Below are 6,376 nucleotides of genomic sequence, written 5' to 3'. Positions count from 1 at the left end.
GATGATTTTCGCAATTGGTGGCTTAGATGTTTATATCCATGATGTTTACATGATTTCCAGTAGTTTAGAGGTTGAGATCTAGTTATTCACGTGCTCGATTTCTGAGATCTGTTAGTGTAGGTGATGCATGCAAGGTTAATCTGTGTTTATTCCGCTTTCTGCTTGATCCAGGAGAGTAGATCTGGCAGTTCTAGCTTGAATTTCGTGTTTACGTTTCGTTTTCGATGATCGATTGTGGTGGATCTGAATCTGTGTTGGTGGATCTGAAGTTCTCTGTTTCTATTCTGCATGATTATGGTTGTTTACTGTTTGATCTCGCATCTGCTAGACCCAGTAGCTTAGATCTGTTAGTTTAGGCTTTAATTTCATGTTTAAATTTAGATCTGAGAATGTTCTATTTTAATGGTGTTTAATGCTCTGTTTTGTTCTGTATTTCCCGTTGGATTCATGAAGAAGATAAAGTTTGCTGGTAGTTAGAATCAGATCTGCTTTAGTTTGTTAGTGGCAGCTTTCTTGTCAGTAGCTATTTAGGGAAATCTGTTATGTCTCTTTTCTTACGCTCTGCTGTCTGGCTGTTTTAGGAAACCTATTTGCTTGACCCAGGAAATTTGGTGAATGATCTAAAGTTAATTTTCAGTTTCAATTCATGATTTTAATTACATTTGAAGCACCTTCAGTAGTTCTCTGGATCTAGTAGATAGAATAGATCATGTTTAAATTCCCAGGTCTAGTAGTTAAAACTCAACCCTTAATGAATGTGTGGCAACAGCCAATCACTTTTCTATTTGTGTCGTAGAAACAATCTCGAGTAGGTCCATAGTCTCTGTGGTTCGACCCCGCTCTTGTCGCTTATACTTCATAATATTTGTTGCATTAGTGGGAAAATTATAAATCTTGTTGAAAGGAGGAACACGTGCAAAAATCCTCCCTTCAATGCTCTATTGTGGCTCTGACTTTCCGACATTTCCGAGCCCTCTCGACCAAGGGAGCCTTCTTTTGTGGATAGCTAGAAATGTGCTTATCTTTGATAGCAAACCATTTGATATAGCACGATTACTCTTTGATGTAAAAAGGGTAACTTATGCTACTCTTTACACAATGTTTCCCGAAGACTCTGTTGTATCAGCTCTTGGGTATTAATTTTGCTTGCAATAAGATGGGTCCCAAGGTCTTTGCCTTGGTTGTGTGTGTATGCCACTGCCAAAGGAGTATAACCTCCGGTACGATGGCCTTTGATATTGGGACACTAATGTCTTTGAACGGCCTAATCGTTAATCATGTGGCATACTTTATACATTTCCTTGTAGCTTCAAGACTCGGACCATGCTCTATTGTGGCTCCGACTTTCTGACATTTCCGAGCCCTCTCGACCAAGGGAGCCTTCTTTTGTGGATAGCACTTATAGAAACCCTAAGTATCTCTTGGAAGGGGCATTTTTTGTTTTGGCCTCGTTGGGACGATCATCCGTGGGACTGGGCGACAATATTTTAAGATATGATTTAATATCAGTTTAGTAGGAATATTTTAACTTTAGTATTATTTGTCCACTCATCAAACATTTCGTGATTTGTTTATTTTTTTTATCAGTCAATTTTATATGAAAATAACTTTTGTTAGTGATATAAAATTTATCTTACTATTATGTTAATATATAAAATATAAATTTGTAATGTAGGTGATATTTCTGAAACTTTTAGTTTTCCTATTATTGTAGATGAAGTTGAGTTAAACGATAATATTTCTGGTATTTCTATCGAGGCAAGTTCGTCTGTTTTGTCTTCTATTGATAATCTAAGTATATACTCCCTTCGTCCGCCATTAATCTCCCATTTTTTCTTTTACTTCCGTCCGCCAATAAATGTCTCATTTCACTTTTAATATATTTGGTAAATGGATGATACGCTTAGATTTTGCACTATTTTAAGGTCATTATTTGGTCCGTTTTGAGTGTCAAAATTCCATTACATGTCCATAAATATTACAGAAAAAGGGCATAAAAAGGTCAAAATTCAGAAACTGGAACTGAAGCGCAACCTAGCGGCCCGTTGCACGCAATGCAGCGGTCACTGAACTGAGTCCAGACAGTTCTGGAGCTGTCCAGTGGCCCGTTGGGCACGGTCGCACGTGATAGCATGTGTTCAAACTCATATTTCCGGCGATTCTGAAGTCCGATCAGGGAGTGCTACATATCTTCTCTTTGTCTTTGAAAGAGCTTCGCGTTGGTACCAAGATAATCTCCGATCAGGGAGTGCTACATATTTTCTCTTCGTCTTTGAAAGAGCTTCGTGTTGGTACCAAGATAATCTCAATCGGAGTTCTGTGGAGAAAGTTATGGTCATTCTACCAAAGTTGCACAATGCTGTCAAGTGCTGGCGGGAATTTAAGGAAGAAAAGAAACTATTACCTTGTTATGACAATTTTTTCCTTAACCTATGGGGCACGAAAATTCCATCTTTTCTATTACTTGGAGGACACCTTTTACCATATTTAAACATTTTTCAAGCCTATATATACCCCATAACCTAATTCATAATATTCGCCAATTCATAGCCTCCAAAATGGATGCCCCAAGGCTCCTCCTCCAACCCTAATCCTTCATCTTTCATCTTCTTTTTTCCAAATAATTCCAGAGCTTAAATTTGAGAGTACTTCATAGTGCAAGGGGTTGAAGAAGGAATTAAGAGAAGATCAAGGCTACAAGGATTCAACCTTTGGGTTTTATTTGTTTTAGTTTTTATTTTCATTATGACTTCCCTACAATCTATGATTTTAGTTTATTCTATCATGTGTAACTAAACTCATAGGATTCTAGGGATGTGTTAGTAACGACTTTGGTTATACAATTCTGTTTTTTCTATTTAATATTTGTTTTGTTCTTACTCCGTTTCTTGCTTAAGTGTTAGATAATGTTTCACGTTTGAGTGACACATTCCGTGATGATTTAATATAACTTGCTACATAATCGTGAGAGGAGGTTGGCGAGTTAGATCTACTTAATAGACACTACAATTAGTTTCCCTTAAAACGACACTGTTAATTGAGAGTGAGGACTTTTCAAGGGTCTTAGGAGCTTCACAGAGTTACGGTTCTAGGATTGACAAACCTAGTATTAGTAATGGTTCACTCAATTATTACTTCCTGGTAGTTCTACTAGAGTTCCAAGATAATCTTGTTTTTGAAAATACTTCAAGAAACAGTTCAGATACTAGTTTTAAGGTTATGGTAAACCGTGCACAGCAAAAGACATATATAAACAAATAAATCAAATAAATGATCTATTTGACTTATTATGGGATCAATTAAACTCACTTGTTAAACAAATAATTGCATGCTGGGATGCAAATAACTCATGTATAAAGAATATAGATCCTAAATCATGAATTCTATGTTTAGAATTACCAAATAGCTTGTCCAAAGAATTGAAGATTGTTCACCCCTTCTCAACGTGAAGATATTCAGAACGTGAAAAACTATCCCTTCAAACGAAAATAGATTAAAAAGGCAGCCTTTCATAAGTAAAAAAAGGCAGCCTTTCATGTCTAAAAAAAGCCAAGGCTAGAAAAAAACAATAAAATAAAAAGGCAGCCTTTCTTGAGTAAAAAAAAGCCAAGGCTCAAAAAAATATATTGAGCAAAAAATAGAAATGATAAAAGAATGCTCAAAAGAATAAGTTGACAGATGGTCGAAAAATCTCATGTTTGGGGTGTTGAGCTGTAAGAAATTTGTACGCAGTGAGTGAGATGTGAAAGGCGTTGTGATGGATGTGCTAGTATTTTAAGAATGGTGGTAAGCTACTTAACCAAATATTATCCTACCTTTACCAAAAGCCCCGTTACATCCCAATGAATAAGACCTTTTGATTTGTGAATCATATTGACTTGTGAGCAATGAATTTTGCTTGATTTTGGGAGAAAGATCTTATGTGCATAAAATAAAGAATAGTCAGAAGAACTTCTCTTTATGAATTAGTGACGAGACTCCCAACACACAACACGGACTTAGATTGAAGCATGGGATGCCTAGTTCTTAGGGAATTAGTTCGTGTATAATTCTTGTTCTAAAGTTTTACCCGCGAGTGAATTCGGGGCCGGCCTATTTTCCCTACTGATTCATATGGTTTGGCGTGACTTGAAGCAGAGGATTATCTAATATATCTTGTGAGTGTGATTTATTGTGTTACTTGCTCGAGGGCTAGCAAGACTTAAGTTTTGGGGGTGTTTGATGTGAATGGGTACTTTTCTAACTTGTTCCTCGGACAGTATACAATGGAATGGAGGTCAGATATATATTATCTATTTTCATCTTTATAATCTTTATTTATGTCTCATTTCATTTTTTCATTTTGTTCGCATCAGTTTGCTCATTTTCTAGGCAAGAATCAATCCATCCAGAGCTCAAATGCATTTCCAGTTTGCCCCTCCGCTTCATTAGTGGGTGGACTTTCTTGGAAATTTGCATCTCTATTTCCAAGATTCCTACAAGGTTTGTTTAGTTTATGGTTTCTGTTGATTTTTATACCATTTATTTATTATTAGTTGTTGTTTTCCTGTGACTATACAAACACATACTATACAAACTGCACACTGATTCGAAGCCTTGCGTTTTGAGCTCATCCCTAGAATCAAAGGACTACATAAGGGTGGAGAACTCTAGGAAGGAATCGGAGGAATTTGGAGCACAAAATCAAGGAATCCTCATTCTACCACCTGCTCGAGAAAATGCTCAACTGAAAGAGCTTGTTGTATGTTTGCCTACACTAGTTTATTGTAATTTAGCATCGAAGTGGCTGTTGGAATGTGATCATAAGCCCAAGGTGAAGATGAAGTGTGGGGTTGATTGTGTTGAGTTCTACTCCAAATTCAGTCACCATTGTAATAGTGGCAGTCTGGGATTATTTCTCTAAGATATTTGATACTGATTCTTCTAGACATGGAATGGATTCCATAGGTGGTGTAGTTGAGCAACTTAGTGGTGTTGTGGAGGAAGAATCGATGATGTTAAGAAAGGATGCTATTGGTAATTTTGAAGAGTTAGGGAACTATAGCAAATTTTCATTGCAATTTTGTCTTGATGCAAAGGCTGGTGGTGGAAAAATCGACCATGGCCAGGTGAAGAAGGGCATGGAATTAGAGCAGAATCAACTCCAGAGAATTGAACGCCTATCTCATGCTCGAAAAAATGCCACAGTGAGGAAGCAAACTGTGGTTTTACCTATCTCAGCCGGTTATAGTTTGTCACTGTCGTGGCTGCTCAATTGGTTTCCGAGGCCTAAGGTGAAGATGAAAACGAAGGAGGTGGAAGTAGGAGACTTAATTTCTACCCTTACACAAGAGTTGGGAGAAGGGATACCGTTTGTAGATGATGCATCAAGATTTTTGAGTATCAAGATTACTAGAGCAGTAGTTAAAGTTCCTGCATATTTAAATGACTCTCAAAGGATTTACACCGAATGATGTGTAGGTGCCGTAGCAAGATGGAAAAGATAATAGGGATATTTTCATTATAGAAATTGGAATTTTAGTAGGCAAGAAACATGGTGGTAAAAGAGAGGAAGATCCATTGCATGGAGATATGTCATTTGATAGATGTCTCTGTATTGATGAAGGTATAGAACAGTTGGAGCAATTGGGATCATTGTGCAATAACTATGTGTGTCAAGGGAGATTTTATATTTATGAAGGACTAGAACGAGCGGAGAAAATGGAGACACTTTTTGTTAAAGTTGAACACTTGTTTTGTTATAATTTTCAGCTCAAGCCCTTGTGGATTTTGGTCTGTATCAGATTCTGGACGAAAACGGGACCATGGCTTGAGAGCTCCCTTATTCGTACCTTCCATTTAGGATGCTTACATTTCGCTCTGTTCTTGCTGACAATGACTTGTTTCCTTCCTTCCTTGACGACAAGAAAGCTCACTGGAGGTCAGATATATATTATATATTTTCATCTTTATAATCTTTATTTATGTCTCATTTCATTTTTTTCATTTTGTTCGCATCAGTTTGCTCATTTTCTAGGCAAGAATCAATCCATCCAGAGCTCAAATGCATTTCCAGTTTGCCCCTCCGCTTCATTAGTGGGTGGACTTTCTTGGAAAAAAACAAAATTGAATCAAGTTAGAAAAATTATGGTGATCATTTTTAGTTCCTTCATCTCACATTGCAATTAGCGATGGTACACAAACTCTTGAAAATGACATAATTCCTTCATTCCTTCTTGCTTGGGCCAGCTACTAATGGAACCTTCCAGTTACGCATAAGTGAGTACATTCTGTTTATATATTAGCCATTAGGTGTGTTTGTGTTTTTTAAATTAGGCGTGTTTGTGTTTTTTAAATGACCAAGTTTGGAGACAAATAAAAAGTCGTTTGCTTGAAA

The 6,376-nt window shown here is 36.9% G+C and overlaps 1 long non-coding RNA gene across 2 annotated transcripts; it reads left to right on the top strand.

The window, feature by feature from the left end:
- The first annotated feature begins 3,642 nt into the window (after window positions 1-3,642).
- LOC121778594 lies at window positions 3,643-6,376 on the top strand. Of its 2 annotated transcripts, XR_006045700.1 has the most exons (4): window positions 3,643-4,276; window positions 4,356-4,482; window positions 4,620-5,920; window positions 6,001-6,376. It is a non-coding gene; the product is annotated as an uncharacterized LOC121778594 (long non-coding RNA). The 2 variants fall into 2 exon arrangements; XR_006045699.1 differs by having other exon boundaries at window positions 3,643-4,482.

Source organism: Salvia splendens, chromosome 19 (assembly GCF_004379255.2).
Source record: "Salvia splendens isolate huo1 chromosome 19, SspV2, whole genome shotgun sequence".
Lineage (NCBI taxonomy): Eukaryota > Viridiplantae > Streptophyta > Magnoliopsida > Lamiales > Lamiaceae > Salvia > Salvia splendens.
Note: the sequence above shows the minus strand (reverse complement) of the source record. Positions and strands in the feature narration are given on the sequence as shown.